This window comes from Fukomys damarensis, unplaced genomic scaffold, assembly GCF_012274545.1.
Source record: "Fukomys damarensis isolate Sample0158 unplaced genomic scaffold, DMR_v1.0_HiC HiC_scaffold_4, whole genome shotgun sequence".
Taxonomy (NCBI): Eukaryota; Metazoa; Chordata; class Mammalia; order Rodentia; family Bathyergidae; genus Fukomys; species Fukomys damarensis.
The window spans coordinates 39862134-39882226 of NW_022900916.1; the positions used below are offsets into that span (position 1 = coordinate 39862134).

The 20093-nt window shown below is 36.3% G+C and overlaps 1 protein-coding gene across 7 annotated transcripts in view; it reads left to right on the top strand.

The window, feature by feature from the left end:
- The window catches only part of Grm8 (glutamate metabotropic receptor 8), a 796352-nt gene that overhangs the window by 321059 nt on the left and 455200 nt on the right, over positions 1-20093 (top strand). Inside the window, exon 1 of one of the 7 annotated variants that reach the window (XM_033757954.1) lies at positions 9794-9831. The exons of the other annotated variants lie outside the window; for them this stretch is intronic. The gene's annotated coding sequence lies outside the window, so the exon portion shown is untranslated. Of the gene's footprint in view, positions 1-9793; positions 9832-20093 lie in introns of those variants that run through there. 7 annotated transcript variants of the gene reach the window in all.

Genomic DNA, 20093 nt, shown 5'->3' on the forward strand with positions numbered 1-20093 from the left:
TGTGTGTGTGTGTGTGTGTGTGTGTGTCTATGTGTATGTGTGTGTCCTTTTCTGTGCACAGGCTGGACAAGCAGTTACAGTTCTGTTGTTCTTCACCTTAGAATTGTTGCTGCCTTCTTGATTTCCGCATAACATCTTGTGGCTCTGATTATTTACTTTGCCAGCTGCAGTTGCTGCCTTCGTGATTTGGTGTTGAGGCCTGCTGTTTCTGGTATTCTGGGTCTCCAAAGCAACTCTGCGACCTTTGCTGTTTGTTCTCCTTTGCTTATGATTTAGGCTGCATCTCTGCCATGTTGTTCGCTTGGCCTTGATGTCCTTCCCTTTCTTCCCCTACTCTTTTATGATTCTTTACCATTGAATTCTCCCTCTTCATCCAAAACCCCTGAGTGGTTTAAAGTGATCTACCACAAGCATATTGTTGTTTCATGCTTTGTTTTTAAAAAGTGTATGCAAATCTTTCAATTTATAGGACAACTTACCCATTTGTTTAAATATAAATGCTTTGAAGTACTCTCACTTAAAACATTAATCTCTCTCTCTCTTTCCAATCATGAAGAAAAATTTAATTTGCAAGAAAGTAAGCTGTGTTTATCCTGTGGCTTTGCACCTCTCTTGGCACATGCCTTCAAACCTCCAAGGAGACAAAGTATTCCAGCTTGAGAAATGCATATTTTCTTAGCCAAAGAAATTAAGCTCTTATTCTTAGATTTGTAATGTGGGATGTTGTTTTTGAAGGACAGATTTTCTAAAAGCCTAAAACTCCTATCACAGTAAAGGTTACTTACTTCTCACAGATCCAGAGACCCTTGAGTTTCTACCTATGTCTTGTTTGACCCACATAGGTGTATATTGCTTCTTCTCTGACCTTGATTGCAGGCACTAAGGACTTAACAGTTATGTGCTATTTAGTGTTCCTTTGACTTTCATGTGTTCTATCATTTGAAGGTAAGATTTATTCATTTGTCTTGTATATTTATTTGTATTGTCACATTTTCTGGTCTAGAAATTACTGCTATATTCATTTTTAACTCTGTGGTTTGTGTGTGTACCATTACTGAAATCAATTTTAAAAAGTCATAAGCATGCTGTGGAGACCCATCACTAAAGATTTTATGAGTGATTCAGAGTGGCTCTAAATAATTACACTTTGTGGCCAAAAGTCTTTCAGCTGAAAAGTTAGAGAAAAAATTATTTTTATCTTTCTTAAATATATTAAAATTATATTTTATGTAAATTTCATAATGTAAAAGCAGTTTGTTTGCCTTTACCTACTTTTCTTTAAATTTGCCTCCTTAAATATTGGGAAATATGTGGTTAACAATCATAGTTAACATCACCAGTGGTTGGGCATACAGAAAGGAAGTCTCTTGCCCCTCGTGCTTTGAGAACAAAGCACACAGTAAATATGTCTCAATACATGTATCAAGGGCTTAGTGACTAACAAAGAATAGAGTGATGACTTATTTATTTACTTCACATATATTCATTGAGCTCATCTCCTTCCCAAACACTGAGTACCACTCCATGGTAGTGGGAGATGAGACGGATAGAGTCCCTGATCTCATGAATCCAATGGTGTTACTTCATGTACCCATATTGATTGAGCACTTTTTACATGTCACACATTTTACCTATAGAAACTCCTAGTCTTTGCAAACAACAATATGAAGCATGGAATATATCTTAAGAAAGAAGAATATAGGAGGCTATAAGAAGCTAATTAGGAGTGGGAGCGGGTATAGGCTCAGAGGAGGCCACAGAATCAGAGAGGAAGAAATGGAAGAAAGACTGGGCCAAGTCTAAGAGCTTAGAGTATTCAGCTTTTACCTGGATACAGACAATTTCCATAAATCTTCATTCAGTCACCATTTCCAATGCTCACAACTCTCTTCAGGGTGCATTATTTGCCTGGATTACCCTACACTCCTGTGTGGCTCTCTACGACTTGATGAGGTTTCTTTCACTTAGCTCTGCAGCCTTTGCCTTTTAGTTGTTTTCTTGAGATGAGACAGGGAAGTGTATTTTTATTTCTGTTGGGAGCAAATGCGCATTACAGCTGAGCCTGGGATCGAGATGTGACTCTGAGGGACCTCGTCTTTCCACCGGGTAAAGGTGAGTCATCCACAGAAATCACAACACATAATTTCTTAGGGAAACAATCTTGAACTTTTTACTATCAGTCATCGCCGTTGTGATTTTAGCTTTTCCTGGATAGGAATAGGGGTTCCAGTCCTCAGAACTCTAACAAACCTCTCATTTTATTACTTCTTCATATAATTCCACAACCTGAACCCTCTCTACTTCATTTCAATCTGGTCTTAGTCCAACATTTTTGAGACTCCATCTCTGTCTCTCCTGATTCTCCCAATCTGAATTATACAGATTCATGTCTGACAGTTTTATTTTTTTTTTAATTTCTTATATGGCCTGATAGTATTCTCTCTTGTCTGGTGGGAATCTTTTTTTTTCCACACATACCTATTTGCAAGAACTATACATATTCAAATAAAGCCTTTTTTTTATTAACTCAACCCATTAGACTTTATTCCTATTATCCAGGAAATTTTATGTGTTTCTTACATAATATTTTTTGAATGCAATACTACGCTTTTATACTAAACTAAATAGTATGCCTATTTACTTTATCTACCTAGATCATATGTTCTTATTTAAGGGTAAAAACTATACTTTATCTTTGTAATTCCTTCACGGAGTCCTGTATATTGACCAACTGTGAATATTCAAAAAGATTCTTGAAATAACTAATATTATAAAAGCTCCTCATTCAGTTGTCTATAATCTTCTTTGTGATGACAACTTTGATTTTGGTCTGTCAGCTAAAAGTATATCCTTTATTCGATATTGACATGAAGAGTGTTCGCCTCTACATACTGCGCATTTCCATTCCCTTTAAAGTTAGTGTTCATATCTGGTGTGGATGCATGCATCTTAGTCCTGTATATTTGGGCAGATTAGGCAGGAAGATGGCTTCCAAATATTGCAAAGATTCCAGCAGTTTCTTAAGGAAAGACTCACAGCAAAGCTAAAACGAGCCAAGTAGCTTGTGGCCAGTGGATAAACGAAACAGTGCTGAGGAAAATAGAAACATCATTTATAACTGTCTATTGGAGATGCTAGAGAGATTTATGCTTGCAAGGATTGATGACAGATAGTCCCTAGTTTCTTACTAAGGTGCTGTTTTAAAATTTATAGGAGAAGTAAAAGATTGTTAAAAGAAATGTTAGCCAAGTGAGTGTAAAGATGAGGCTTTGGAATTCATTGTGAGGTCAATTGTTATTTTCTATTGAGTTATATGCAAAGTGGTGTGTGATGCTCTCAAAGCAGCCATGCTAAATTACTGAGTATTTGTAAGTTATCACACACATTGCAGATTAATATATCGCAATGTGAGCTGGTGTCACTAAATAGTGTTGGCTGGAGTGGTTGTCGAGATTTTCTGAGATTTGTCTGAGGGAGTGGTGAACTTATTAGTAACTCATATTGGTGCAGAAGGCTGTGTTTTCCCTCTCACGAGATTTAATTTTTCAGTTTCAAACTAGAAAATGAAGAATTGTGCAGACATATTTACAATGTTCAATTGTCCTGGTGACGCTTCTTCGATCTGATATTATTTGGAAAATCACCAGTGCTTTCCAGGAAAGAAATGACAGAATTTGGCTCATTCTATTTAAAGTAGATGTTGTATGAATTCTTGATAAATATATATTTGGGATTTGGACTTTTTAGTTGTCTATAGCAGATATAAAATGCTATCAATCTACTGTTTGCTAATCTAGTTACAAACTACATTTCCTATTATGCTTGGCATTATTTTACGAGGAATAATTCACTCATGTAAAAACATGACTCAGGTAAGGATTAATTCTTCAAGCCTCCAGAAATTACTGTTTTTCATGGCATCTTCGCAGCCTGAGTGTTTTCTTCTACTGACTCAAAGAACATCATTGAATTTGTATGTGGAGGAGAATAAAAAATAACCTTGCACTTTTTCCTAGCAATTATAGGAACTCTTGTCACATTTGTAATTTGTGAGCTCTATAACATCTTAAAAATCCTTAACATATTTCACATTATTCTTAAAAATCTTTTTTTTTTGTTATTCTCTATTTTAATTAATACTTTTCTTGTTAGGATTCTGGATTTCACCTAAATCACAATACATGAGAATCAGCTCTGCTTACAGGCAAATTATTTTATTGCCTTTGATATTTTTTCCCTAAAAATTGTGAAAGCTTCTATCCAGCTAAGTAGTGAGCTGTCCAGAGAGAGGAAGGAGGAGAGGTGAGGGGCTGTATGATGTCAGATGATGGAAGGGCATGGTGAAGGTTAGAAAGTAGTGAATGATGCTTTGTGTTTAGTTGCTAACTCTTTTGTGAATTTACTATTTCTAAGGCACTGTCCTGTTTTATGTGTTAACTCTTATCAACTCTATAAGCTTAATACTATTATCATGCCCATTATGATGAGGAGGAAGCTGAGAAAGAGAAGTTAAGTAATTTGACTATGGTCCCACGGCTAGTAAATAAAAAATGGGATTTGAACACAGGTGGTCTGGCTCAAGAATATGCATTCCTTATCACTGTTGCCTCCCTGCTATCTAATATGGCTCAGTAAGCTCTTTGCTCCACGGGAACTACAGTGTAATTGGGTGAGGATACTGGGCCTTGACTATTTCTTATTGCCCCTGCCAGTAGGACAGGGACAGTCCTCATTTATCATTAGTTTTTTATATTCTTGTTAATAAAATATATGAAAGTACATTAGACCAATAAAAATATTTGTTCATTATCACCCAAACAGGTAAATTCTTCCTTTAAACCTTTCTCTTCACTAAATGTTTCATTATTTTTAAATTATTGCATAATTATTGAATTCTGTTCTGCCCAGTATGGTAGACACTAGCCAAAGGTATTTATTAAAATTTAAATTAAATTAAAAACACTTTCTTAGTTATTTTAGGCACATTTCATATGGTTACTTGCCATATGTTCTTGCTGGCTACTGTGTTGGATGTCCCATAACAGAGTGCGACCAGTATGACAACAAGTTCTATTGGCCAGATAGAAGAGGTAGTTCTCCCTTTCAAATAAGGCATCATACTAATTCAATAATTTTAGTATTGGACTAATTTAATTTTGCTGTCTCATAGAATAAATATATGCTCCCTTCCCCTATCCTCTTACTTATTAATTTTTTACTGTAAACAAATGCATTTGTTCTTTTTTCTTTTCCATTTTCTTGCTTCAACTCATTCTTCCATTCTGCATATGTGTGAAGGCACCTGCCAGAGCCTATTAAATGCATCAACACCTTTTTCCTGTAGGCAGCAGGCTTCAGACTTGCTTCTTTCAAAAAGCCCTTCTGAATAACAGGAGAATTTTCTGAGATATTCAGATTGAACTGGAGGTTTTACATCACCTCTGAAAACAATTTTTCCTTACAATTATTCACCCTTTCTTTCTTTCTCTTTGTATTTTTTATTACATACTTGTCTATTAGTAGGATAGACCATACATTTAATACATATGTCAGAGATACATGTGTCCTATGTAGCTAGTCACCCAGTATGACTGTTAATCTGTGTTCTCAACTTGGTTGACTTGGGAGCAGCACAGGGTATCAATCAATGAACCCCATTTTTGAGTGTATCTGGGTGGGTCATGGAAGCATGGCTTTGGGATCTACATCTGACTCCTCATCCCTTTCTGATACAGTGGACCCTCAAGTTATGACCAGCCTGACTGACATATGAACAACTTGGGTTACAACCCAGAATTTTAGTTTTAATTTATAAGCAAAGTCTTGAGTTACGACCCAAATGCCAGCTGCTTGTGCTCCCAGATGGTGTCAGGCATGGTTTTTAACCCTTAAAGAGTTTTAGAAGGAACATTACAACATCCTTTCCAGAGTGGGGTTAATTGAAAAATTCTGGGCCAATATCTCTCCAAGGACGCTGAGATCTGCCTGTATACAGGAGAGAGACTTTGAAGGCTGTGTTAGAGGTGCCTGAACTTTCAATTGACCAATCCAAATTACAACCAGCCCTCAAGAATGAATTGAGTGCATAAGTCAAGGATTCATGTACTATTTTCCTACTCTGTTCCCTGGATTCCATTAACTAAACATTTTTCCTCTGCCACACCTATTGGCCATAATGTTTCAGCCCAGCATGGACTCAATCCCCTGAAACCATGAGCCAGTTTAAAGCTTTCTGCCTTTAAGTTGTGTATCAAGTATTGTACCCCAGCAATGGGAAGTTAATTAATACAAAAAATTGAATAGGAATGGGATTATTGCTATGATGATACTTGACAGTATAGTTCAGAAGCCTTTAGAACTAGTTTGTGAGAGGAATTTGGAAAGGTTTGGAGATGTGGAGTAGGGAAGCCCTAGAACAGTGATGATGAACCTTTTAGAGCTTTTAATGATAAACAGCCCTCTGTGGAATGCATGCTGTAGGTTTACCACCACTCCTCTAAGATTCTGTAACCATAGCCTGATAGGGGATTCTTTCAGACTTCAGAAAATGAAGAGACCAGTAGAAATGAGGACAGTAAAGGCCAGGCTTAGGAGGTTTCAGTTGGGAACATGGACTTCATTGGCAGTTGGACTAAAGGCCATATGCGTCACACTCTGGCAAAAAACAAAAACAAAAACAAAACAAAACAAAACATTTTTCCATGTCTTGATACTTTGTAGGAGACTGAAAATAGGGTGGTGGCTTAAATGAGGTGGTGGCAACCCAACATTCAGGCTTCGGCATAGGTATTTCTGGCTGTTTTAAGCCAGATTTATAGTGAGAATCGGAAGCAAAGCAGAGCAAGAAATTTTGAATAATTTAAATTTGGACCGATAAAGAATTATGTTCAAAGCTAGGACCAAAGTTTACCCTGTGAAACTGTATCTTGAGATTGTGTAGCTTATTTTTTATGTTTACAGGAGTTATCAGCTAAAACTTTGCCTTGAATCTCAGAGGAGACTGACTTGAATGTTTTAGCAATGCTGGAATTGATTGCTGAGACTTTAGGGAGGGGATTATTGTGTTTCAGTTGTTTGGAGGATAAGTATATCATGATAGTTATGGCCTTGTGTTTATTAGGAGACTGAAGTATATATTTTAAAAATATATGTTTGGGTATCAATTTGACAAGGGGTGGGATATGACAATTAGGCTAGATTGTCAACTTGATTGGATTCAAAGCTGCCAAGAGCATTAGTAAATCACACTTCTGGGTGAACTTGGGATCTTCTTATACCTCACCCTTTCCTCTCTGGCATGTTCCTTTCTCTGTTTACCAGCCACCATGACCTAAACATCTTTTTTCTTTTATGCTCTTCCATTAAGAGCTTTCTAACTTGGCATAAGATAACCATGGACTGAATCCCATGAAATGAGCCAAGTTAAACCTCTCCTTCTTTAATTTTTAAGTATCAACTGTTGTGTCCCAGCAAAGAAAAAACTGACTAGTACTCCAAAGAAGATCAATTTCATTTATTACCCAGGAAAACAAAACCTTTAACAGCTTTTTATGCATTTCAACAGACAAAATGCCCAGTTATAGGTGGTAGAAATTTAAAAGCAGCTCTCTAATTTTTATATGCCACAAAAGCTAAGATGGATACTTGCTTAGATACATTCCTGAAAGATATTGAACAGAAAATGGACAACTCTTTCATTTATTTATTAACAAATATGTATCTACCACCAAGAGCATATACTTCACAGGGCTTTGAACACATGGATTTAGAGGCACACCTTTTAGCCTTAAAGAGGGAAGAGTTGGTTGAGAAGATCAGCAGATAAATTAACAGCCATTAAATAGTGAGGCAAATTCTCTGATAAGAGGATTTAACCCTTGTTGATGGAATAATAGATACAAGGGCATGAAGTCTTCTGGGAGAGTATGCCCTGGGATGAGTTTTGTAGGGCATGTCCACATGGAGGCTTATAAGTGCACACACTTTATAGGTGTTGAATAAGTGAAAAGTTAAAGGTGATAGGCAACACTAAAGGCTAAGCTGGATTAGGAAGATCCATAAAGACTATGCCATGATGCACCCCTGTAATCCCAGCACTTGGGAGGCTGAGGCAGGAGGATTTCTGTGAGTTTGAGACCAGCCTGGGCTACATAGTGAGTTCCAGGTCAGTTTCAACTACATAGTGTGAGATCCTGTTTCAAAAAACAAAAAAAAGACTATGCCATGAATGAAGTTATTTCCTTTAAAAATTGTCTACTTCTGCTACTTCTGAAGTATTTAATCCAGGTGTAACATCCACTGTAAGATTGATATTTTAGAACTCATAAAATGTCACCCATTGAACCAGAGGCAGGAATGCTGGAGAAGAGTTTATTGTGGTAACCCATTGAAAGATAAGAACTTGAACTAAGTCCATGGTGAGGAAATAGAGGAGGGTGGAACACACAGTTTTAAGCATGATTTTGAGTTTGAAACAGAAGGGCTTAGTAACATATTCAAAGAGAGCAATTAAGCACAGTGTGCACTTTGGGATAATTGCAAGGTTTCCATCAAAGATATTGCTGCAAGAATTTCTCCATGGGTGAGAGATTAGGTTAAATGATGTCAATGGTCCTTTTATAGGTCTATGAGTCATAATTTAAAATTTTATTAACTTTCATGTCTCTTGACAGCTTTTAGTGATTATCATAAGGCATAATAAATTTAACATTTAACATCTAAATAGTGTGGTAGGATGTCATTTTTCAGATATTGTATTAGGAAAATATTAAATATATTTTATATTGGCAAGGCTGCTGGACAATCATATATTGCTAGTAAATGTATAAATTGACATAAATATTTTGGGATAAAATTTAGTACTTTATATCAAAATAATTATGTTTGCCCTACCATGAAGTTTTATCAGAGATAGCAAAAGGGTTGTAAAGAAAGAGCTTTGTTGAGGAAGTGTGTATTACAGTAGTGTTTAACCTGTGAAATATTGGTCATGACTTAAATTTCCAAGGAAAGGTTACATAAAATTGATTACATCAATTATATGAAAGATGGGTAGCTGAGAAAATGATGGCTATCAGGATGATCATAAGGAACTAATATCTGTTAATGCTGAAACCACACCTTCATGCTCAAAACAGAGTGTTCTTTTGGTGTTTCTCTTATAGCATCTTGGAAGAACACTAATGATAAAATGCTTAGTGACAAACCACACTCAAAAATGTGTATGCATATTTATGATAACCAATAATTGTGAGTTTATGTGAGCAAAGATTAAAATCATAATGTTATTAGGGCTAGCATGGCAACATTTTTTCAATTTTTTTCTTCAGAAATTTTTCTTAATATTTTTATTCTACAACACTGTGATTATATTTTAACAATTAAAAATCAGAAAGAACAAAACAATTTTATTTTGGTTTCAAAACTGTATTGTTTAGACCTTCAGCTTTTTCACAAGATTGCTTGTTATTATCCTCCCCAATTTAGAGGAGTTAGGTATTTAATAATAGAACACACGTGCATTGATTCTAGTATTGCATTCTGCTTTCTAAAAATTCATTCAGTGTGAATTTCACAGAAGCCCACCTGCACTTTTGGAACTATTTCTTTCTTTTGCAGTTTTGTCCTATGTGGTGCTGTGGCATCCATGCAAGAATAAAATGAATCCCAGCCAATCTGAAAAAAAAAACAAAAACAGAGGTGGTATCTGCTGTGTGCTCTATTCTGGGTGAGCTAAGTGCTGTTTTGGCGAGTTTTTCATGCTTCATAATGCACAGAAAACAGAAAGAAGCTGAGGTCTTGGCTTTTTGGACGCTATTCCACCTGAAGTTGGTAAGAGCCAACTTTCTTTCCTCCAGATGCTTCAGCCTCTTATGTTCCCTTCTCTCTGTCTACTTTTCTCACACAGGCAATGCCTTGCCTTCCCACGTCCTGTGGACAATCATTGCACGCTGATTTTCCTGGAATACAGTGAAGTAGCATTTATTTGACTATGGATTTGGTCCTTACAAAGAGCAGGAAACTCTTTTTCCCTCTTTGTTCTCATTAAAGTTCTCACATAAATTTGAAACTCGGAGAGGTTGTCGTGTTCATTAATTTCCTTTGCACAATGTTATGTCCAGCTAGAACCCAATAAGGACCCGATTCTTATTGATACCATCAATATCCAAGAAGATTAGTTATCTTTTTTTTTTCTTACAAGGAAAGTAAACACGCAGCAAGGAAAAAAAGAAAGAAGAAGAAAGGAAATATCAAAACTTTGTGAAGATTGTAGATACAAGTTAGTGAAGGGTGAAAAATCTTAAAATCTTCTTAGTAGCAGACAATCTGACAACTGGATTTCATGTAAGTCACTGTCTCTGGGACACCCATGAGGCCCAGAGGGATCATAAAATTTAATCTCTGTTGTAGAGTAATACAACACAGGGAAAGAACTTCACACTTTTTAAAATTTCATGGTTGTTTTCAATTTTATGCCCAAGTGGCATTCCAGTATCCCTGAGATTTAAAATGAATATTGATTAGTTGGTATTGAAATGAAGGCCTGCGTCGTGAATCCAACCCTTTCATTTCTTCCATCATGGAGATTCCAATTTTTCTGGAAATCGCGATCTGGCCTCGAATTCCCTTGCCTGCTTGGTGCTCAGCATGAGACAGACATCCTTTCCCGGTTGCTGATGTCCAATTTTCCTTTCTCCTATGTCAGCACTGAAAGGCAAGAGGCCTCTTCACCATGTAGTGTATGAGCAGGTGGCCCATTTGGCATTGGGAAAAGAGATGCCACATTTTTTTTCTCAGAATTGTGAGGTATTTAATGCCCAGTGCCTAAATATATGTGACATGCTAAAAATATCCAGATATGTTCAAATCACATATTATTGGAATCTGTAATTTATGTCTTATATAAAATCATCAAGTTTCAATCTGGGTAAGTGAGTTTCAGCTTTGCCAAAAGCCTTTTCCAGGCTTCTGTACCTCCTCCTGAAACAGCCTTGCCAGGGTCTCAGACCACCTGAAGGAGTTTGGACAACAGCCATTGGTATATTTCCCTCCCCATTCTTCTTCCGTGAAATATTGACATCTATCAAGTTAGAACCTTACACACCTCACAGCTGGAATCCTAGAATAACCGCCCAGTGCACAGCGTTGTGGATACCCACACATTCCCTTCTTAGCCATTTTGCCATAGAGCTGTGGTTCTTGAAATGCTTAAATAAGATTACTTGTTTAACAGTAATCTTGATGTGAGAAAACTCTCATTTTCTTTATTATAAGAACAAACATGATATTGTATTGAAACTAGGCTCCAGATAAGGTATCAGTTGTGGTTTTGTTTCTGTACTAGGTCTTTTATGTCACTAAAGTCAATTACTGTTATATATGAAAAGAATTTTTGAAATTTAGGTACAAAACAACTTCTGGACAGGTGAGCACTGACCTATGTGAAAAGCTGATGCGACATGGCAATACAGATTGTCATGTGGTTCTTATTTTAGTCAATATATCTCAATGTCTGAGTTGTGTTCCCAAGATTAGACAAGCATTTCTTATACCACCAAAACAGGTAGAGAATCAGTGTTAGATAATACAGGCACAGGTGTAAAGATACAACTTTAAAAGAGATACTCACTTACAGAAGATGTTTGCCTATCATGCAGGATTAAAATCATCTTGCCATCTTGAATTTCTCTCATGGTTTTAAAAAGCAGAGCCATAATCATGTTTTTAATCCAAGTGATATTCTATATGATTCAGCCAGCTTTAGGAAAAAACTCATCCCACTTTAGAATATTGATTTCCAAGAACAGTTATTTGCAACCACTAGCTGTTTTTCTGTTATTTATCTCTCTTTCCACATACTATGTAATGCTCCCACTTCTTGATTTTTCTCTTCGTACTGTTATAATTTAGTTCCTCACAATATACAGCTTGCACACACATATACATATAAACACACATACATTTCTTTTTCTCCAAGATTTCCATTAGGATTGTTTCATGATTTTAGTTTCATTAATATCTAGTGATTATAAGTATCATAATATTGTAGACTATGTATGTTGATCTAGATAATGTGCTAACCTAACACTTCTCTTTTTATACATTTTTTCTTAGAATTAATACTTTCTTGCTTAGTTATATTTTGGTTTTCTATGTTTATTATATTATTATTAATTCATCCTCAAACTGAGCTAGAATTGTATATATCTTTTCAGTATGGCTAAACATATAAAACACTCATCAAATTAGTAATTTTTTTTCTTGGAGATACTTCTAGAGTCTTCTGTCTTCCTTGTGATCCAAACTGGATGATCTAAAGGCCAGTTTCCACAGCGGTTAAGTGTATCCTGCCCTTGTCATCATATTGGGAAACCCCCTCACCACTTCCGATTCGGATTCCTTGTCGCCTGGACTAGAGTTTTCCTTTTTCTTAATTCCTTTCTTGTTTGGATCAAATACATCCTTCAGAAGCTTCCTAAGCAAGATATGGGAAAAGTACTTTTTTTGAGATTTCAAATTGTCTGAAATATATGTATTCTATCCACACACTACATGATTTCTGGCGTTCTGCTGGTCTAGAATAAAGCTCATTTTTCTTTTAATTTTGAAGGTATTGCTCCGCTGTATTTTGACTAGGAGTGCCGCTGTTGAAAGTCCTGAAGCCATGCTGAGCCTAATCTCTTTTCTGTAATCTGCTTTGAAATATGCTAATATTCCTTTATATAGGTCTTTACTTCCCTCTTCCTTGTCTTTTCCCCTGTATTTAACAAGTAATTTCAATCTAAAATCTCATGTTCTTCAGTTCCACAAATATGAATATTTTTATATCTTTGGTAATGGTCTCTGCTTATTTTCTCTCTCTCTCCTTTTTGTTTTTAAGATTTCAAAATCTGAATCTTGAGCCTCCTGAATGAATTCTCTACTTCCATGATTTTTAAAAATTTGCTTTTCTTTCTAAAATATTTCTTCAATCTTCTCTTATATCTTATTTATTGAGATATTCTAATTTCTTATCCTTCTAAATTTCTAGTTCTGTGAATGTTCTTTTTTTTTTGGTTCTTCTATTCTTGTTGCACGAACACATATTTTCCTCTTTGATGATAATAATATTTATTCTTGTGGTTATCTTCTGGTTGCTTCTTGTTTCTGAGTTCTCTGAATTTACTTCTGTGTGTTTTGGTACCTGACTTTTCACAACAGAGGCTCTTCTCCAGTGTCTGGTGTGACATTGACATTCCAACTGACACGCAGGTGTGCTGTTTGGAGGTGTGAAAGAGGTGAAAGAGCAGGCAAGGTTCACTGAAGAGTGGACTTTCTTCTCCAGTGTCTGGTGTGACATTGACATTCCAACTGACACGCAGGTGTGCTGTTTGGAGGTATGAAAGAGGTGAAAGAGCAGGCAAGGTTCACTGAAGAGTGGACTTTTTTTTTTTTTGAGCATGAGCCAGTAGTTATTTGGTTGGGAAACATCCCTATGAATATCAGAATATCCTTATCCTTGGAACAGTTCCTCTAGAGAAGCTTCTTCTGATTTCCTGCCAGTGAGGGGGTATGTTAGATGGCTGCAATCTGGATGCTAAACAAGGAAAATGACCAGGTGTTTCAAGATCAGTGTGTGGAATTCACTTTAAACAAACTGGCTACATCCTCAACCATGTCTGGTATTCTGTAGTACATCCTTTACAGAGCGTGGCCCTATGGCCATAGAGGACATTAAAGTTTCTCAACCAAATCGATTTTCTACCCCACGTGGTAGTCTCTCTACTGCCTCTACTACTGGGCCTCCCTGGTGCTAAGTGGAACAACTGCTTTATTACCGTTGGCATGAGCTGCACTCTGTGGGCTCTGGTGTTAGTTTTCTCTACTTTGATAAGTCAGTTACAAGTGGGTCATATCCATTGTTCAGTTTTCAAGACAATTTAGTTGGAAGTTTTGAAGAAGCAGAGTGTCTTAGCCCAGGCTACTAAAACAAAATAGCATAAACTGGGTGGCTTATACAGCAAACATTTATTTCCCATAGTTTTGAAGGCTTGAAGTCCAAGATTAGGGTACAAGTATGGCCAGGTTCTTGCTGAGTTCTCTCTTCGTGGCCCACAGATGATAGATTCTTCTCTGTGTTCCCACATTGTGAAGAAGAAGATAGATCTGGTCTCTTCTTATTCTTCTAAGGAAGGACACTCATCCTTTTGGAGGTTCCATCCTCACGGCGTATCCAAACCTAACTATCTGCGGAAGTCCTCACATCAGATACCATCACAAGGAGTGTCAAGGATTCAACATATGAATTTTAGGGGAACACAAACATTCAACCCATAACATAGAGATAACATTTATATTTTCCACATTTAACTATGCAACAGGTTTTGTTTCTGCTGCCTTTCTGTTAAGGTAAGGTAACAGATGTAATTGGGAAGGTGCCATAGCAGATGACTTGTACCAATTTTGGGGTTTTTAAAAGCCACAGGGGAAAATAAAAAAGACAAAAGGAGAAGGAGAGAAGGGGAATGGGATTGCATAAAGACAGAGGAAATTAAAGATGAGAGAAGAGATTATCACTGAAGAGTGAAAGCCATTAAGGGAGAAACCAGATTTAGCCTCCCCCATACTCATTGCATTTTTATTGAACTGACAAGGAACTACACCACCATAATCCTAGTACCTGACTGAGATTCTAAGGCTCTTATAAGAGTTTTTAGTCAGGCATGACGGCACATGCCTATAATCCCACAAATCTGGGAGCCTGGGGCAAGCTGATCACAAATTCAAACCCTGCCTGAGCAAGTTAACAAGACCCTGTGCAAAAGGCAAAAAAGGAGCAAGAGCTGAAAGAGTAGCTCAGTGTGAAGGCCCTGGGTTCAATTCATAGTGCTATTACTACTAATAATAATAAAACAACGATGATGATAATGATACAGAGCTTAAAGTTACCCAACCTGCTCTGACTCGTGAAGTCAGGATTCATAAATTTGAGTTGGACAAGTTTTCTTATGTATCCCCTAGTTCTTATCCTGTAGGCTTTTTAAAAGGGTGATTTATTGTATTTTACATGGTGTTCTATTCCCACATTAGAACTGACATAATTCACAATACTCATGGGAAGCAGTGTATGTGGTATATTTATAGAAACAAAAAATACTGAAATTCAAAGAAATCTTGAGGTCATCCTGTTAAGAACTCTTCTTTCTACAAAACAAGAAACTGACAGGCAGAGAGGTTACATTTCTTCCCTGGGCCATGGGAAGGGAGCTTGGACATATTCTAATGTAAGGATGAGAAAGTGATACCTTGTCATGAGTGAACGTGTTACAATGATAGAGTGTGTCCTGCTTTTGTGTCATTTAGATTACAGGATTTCTTTTTTCACTGAAAACCAGCTGAACTGCTTTGCGTTTATAGATATTCACATGCTTTACATGGCTAAGTTATAAAGCATTTGTAAGGGGAATGAATTTTATCTGAGAGTCACTGCATGAACGGAAATTGTAGGAATTACATCACAGAAATTTATGAGGTTGCAAATTGTTATCATTTTTGTCATTTGCAGTTCTGATCAATTTTCATTTTTGTGCTTGGAAGATGCTGTGGTTGTTGCAAGCTTCACATTCTTTTCTAGGAACAACCTTAGATGAATGAGATATCTTAATGCAAACTTTCATTATATACTTGCTTTATTTTTATAACACTGAGGATGTAGAAATTTCTTCATTTTATTTACAGATTCTTTGACAGCAGATTCTCAAATGATGCAATTCAGACCTGGCTTATATATCATCAGCATTTACAATAATAGGAATACATTTGCTTTGAAAACCTATTCTTACAAGTTCTGACGTGTACAATAAATAAATATTATTAAGTAAATAATATGTATCAAAATAAAAATAAGACAAATACTACATAACTCAATAATACCTGTTAAATAAAACAGTGTTTATGGCTGCTTAATTTGTGATAATTAAAATTTACTGGACCCAGCTGAAACCTTTGGTTATTAGGATTTATGTTTTCCTAGATCGCCTTTAAATAATTTTTCCTCTCTCTGTCCCTTCCACCTCAGGATAAGTTGCTGTTTCTTGTGGAAACTCAGATTAAATCCCTTTTTAAAATATAAATGCAGGGTTTTGTTACAACATATTTACATTGTTAGCAATAATCACCGTTTTCATGGATAATAGAGTACATGTCTATTAACTGATAGATTTCTTAGAAATAGATTTTGTCAGTTTCTGAGTAACTAAATCACTCAAAAGCTTACTTAGGAAGTGTTTTCTGACTTGTTGGTCTCGGTGCACATCAGTGTACTATATACCAATTTTTTATGCTTCTATTAACACATATTTCTAAGGTTGCTGGCATAAGCCAGTAAATTTTCAGATTTCATTTTTGGGGATTCTGTGTCCCAAGGTTAGCCTGGGTTATAACATTTCTTATATCAAATTACAATATTTTGCTTCTTTACATATTGAGTTGTTCTCTGTGAGCCCTTAAAACCAGGAACTATGTCATCATGTTCATTTCCTAATTTCAAATTCCACCAAAGCACTCAGTATGTAGAAAGCTCCACTAGAGTGATACCAGGCACACCCAAGCTCATAGGGAAAGGGACCCTACAGTATACTCTTTTAGGAGGATGATAGTAAATGAAATTTCTATACAACCTGAACCAGACCTATAATCATTTTTCTAAACTATTTAGCCTGGAATTTACATTTTGATTATGCCAACTTTCCTGCTGATGCTGTGTTTGACTATGTATATTGAGATTTAAGGATCAGGGAGACCATTATTGAGACATCATGATAATGCATAGTGAATATACTCACCTATTAACATTAGTTTCACGGGGTCTGCATTTAGGTTCTTTGTGATCTGTGTGGTCATGGGGATAGCTTCTTCAATCTGAGATGTTTATAGTTACCCCATAGCACCTGGGGTATTGTAAAGCCGAACTGATATATTAAATCATGGTACCCTAGTCTTTTCTATTTAAAGTTTGTTGCTGTTTTCTATATGTTGTAAAAGTGGATCTTTTATTAATGGAAAGTCAGTTTCATTTGTGTTGGAGAAGATATCTTGAATCTCAAGCTATTTATTTCTATTTTGAATATAATGTAGTCCAAAATGTATTTGAACAAGAGTATCTTAATGCACACAAATGTAAGATTGCTTGCTATCTAAAGTATTCTATTCATTCTTCTCTTTTGAGGTAGTAATTAAACCCAAGAAATTAAATATGTAATTATACTTTCCACTTGTTTATATCACATAGCTAGGTCAAGACCTCCTGTGGAAATGATATTATTACATAGAGAAATGCTTCAAGCCACTTGGTTTTGCTTGAAAGATGGAATTTTGTGCCTGGTTTGTTCTCTGAAGTCCATTTCTTAATTTAGTCACTGCTGTGCATTGGTCATGGTATGAGCCTTACTCTGAAAAATAATTACCTTTATGCTATTTGTTCCTTCTTCCTTAAATAGGGAATGGCAGCCCCTTTTGAATATCTGTTGAAATGCTGCTTTGAACAAAGACCACTGATTAAAAGCTAACACAGAAGAATTTAGGTAATGGCTATAAGTAGGCTAAGGTATTACTTGGGGTTGAATAGAAGAAGGCTCATGGTTTGCAATCATTGATAGAGTTGTTAAGATACTCTTGAGAGTATCCTAAATACAGGAGGTACTTGGAAGTGAGTGTATGTTCTAAACACATATAGTGTACATACAAAATGTTTTTGGTTTTTTTCTGAATGATGGTGATTTTAAGACATAGATATGGATATCTCTTTGTTAAATTCCACCAAGCATGAAATTTCTTTACTTATTTATTACTCTTCATTATTTAAATAATGTCTTTACTTATTTATTATAGAGCGAATGAATGTCCAGGGGTATTAAGATTCTCTAGATCCTAGCTATATACTGAGATTTGAACTCTATGGGGGTCAGGAGATCTTTGTATGTTATTAATCAATGTACTAGCCGGGCGTGGTGGTGCACGCCTGTAATCCCAGCACTCGGGAGGCTGAGGCAGGAGGATTGCTGTGAGTTTGAGACCAGCCTGGGCTACATAGTGAGTTCCAGGTCAGTCTGAACTACATAGTGAGACCCTGTCTCAAAAAACCAAAAAAAAAAAAAAATGCCATCCCCTGTCTAAAAGTATTTACCATGAGTAGATACACACACACACACACACACACACACACACACACACACACACAATCTGTTAAATAATTGAAGGATAGATAACAATGAATGTCCCCCTTCAGTAACTTAATTGATGAATTTCTAAAGGGATTTACTAATTCTTCATTTGAAGTCAAACGTTTTTCTTTTTTCAGTCGAAAATGGGTAAAAAATCATCTACAATCCAATACTGTCTCCAGTGTCATGGTTTTCCCAGGCAATGAGCTGGAAAAGATGAACTTTCTCTTCACTCAGCAATGGCTCAGATTGGGCCTTTGAGCATGGAGAGTAAGGTAGAGTCCTTCCTCTCATATTGTTGATTCCAATATCTGGGAAGCTTCTTTGAAATGGCAATAAGTAAATAAGTAAATAAATAAACAAACAAACTAAATCACTCCCCCAAGTGACTGTTATAAACTCAGATGCATATAACACATTAATAAAATGCACCTATGTGCTCCTATTGCTTTACCTTACAGATCGTTGTTTGTTGTGCACTTCCGCAGATGTCCCTTCTGGACTGGGTAGCCTGCTCTCCTGACTCATTTCCTTTTCCTTTGTCTTTTTCCACATCTCTTCATTCCCCCAGATTGTTTCTCTTCTCACTCTCTTCCCTTTTAGGTTTTCTCCTTTTGTTTTTCTTGCTTTTTAAATTCCTTCCCTGAATCTTTTCCATCTACTGTGCCTATGTCTCTGGACATTTCCAGTCACACTGTTGAGATTTTGACTAAACAGTGTCTAATTACTGTTTTCTTTGAGAGAAAACATAATGTTGAGTGCTATCTAAGTCTTTTACAACAACCCATTTGGGTAGCATCCCCTCAATCATTGGATGAGGGACAGAGGAACAAGAGAGTCTTATGGCTTATGCACTACCACAGAGCTGGTAAAAGAAGGGCCAATATTTGGAGCCATAAGTTGGACCCCAGACCAATATTTATGACTGCCATGCCACTCTTACATGTCACTCAACTCTGGTGAGTGGTGGTTGATAGTCTGGTACAAATCTTGACTGTGTGAACCTGGGTCAGCAGAGTTCATCTCCAGAGCATCAGCATCTCTCTGAAGGTAGGCAAAGAGGCAGGCAGGCGAGGGGTCCTCTGTGCCAGTGATTTTTACAGTGGAATGTCCCTGCTGCTGACCTGCAGCAGACACGTAAGGGATTGTGTTGAGTGCATGCCTCTTCTGCACAGGGAGTTTTATTCCCACATTGCCTGAATTCTTTGAGTCCCTTTAAGCCTACCTGGCATTTGATAGTGGAAAAATATATAAAATATTTGAGAGTGTGAGAGAAAAAATAGACACAGAATTAAGTGTGATTTTATTTTTTAAATCCATGTTGGTAAAGGTGACACTTTTTCTTCACAGTGATGAGTGAGATAAATCTTCTCTTTTACAAAGTGTACTTTGAGACCACAAACTTATGCAATTTCATCATGTTGTGCACTTTCCTGCGAAGTCCCAGTGGTACATCACATGAGGAAGTGAAAATATTGTTACATGAAGTGTGATTACACTTATTAGAACCTTAGGACAAATTTTACTCAACTACTGCTAAAAGACCATTACATTAGTTCAAATTGTTATTTTACTTATATGTCCAGAAAGATGCAAAGAATGATGCCAGACTAGAGAGTTCATGTGCTTTTATTGTATTTAAAAGGTGATTATTTTGTTTTGCTCCATTGCTATTGTCTGAAGGTATAAACATAAGAAATAATTAAATAATTGAGGTACTTTATCACTTTCCATTACATTAAAATGGTCACTATAGGCAATCACAGTCAGCCTAAAATAATAACAGTTATTTTCAGTCAGTAGTCTAGTTGTTCTCTTTAACAACTGATAAAATGGTAATTTTGTTTGTATATATGTGTACCCAAACAAAAATCTGTCATGTATCTTCATATA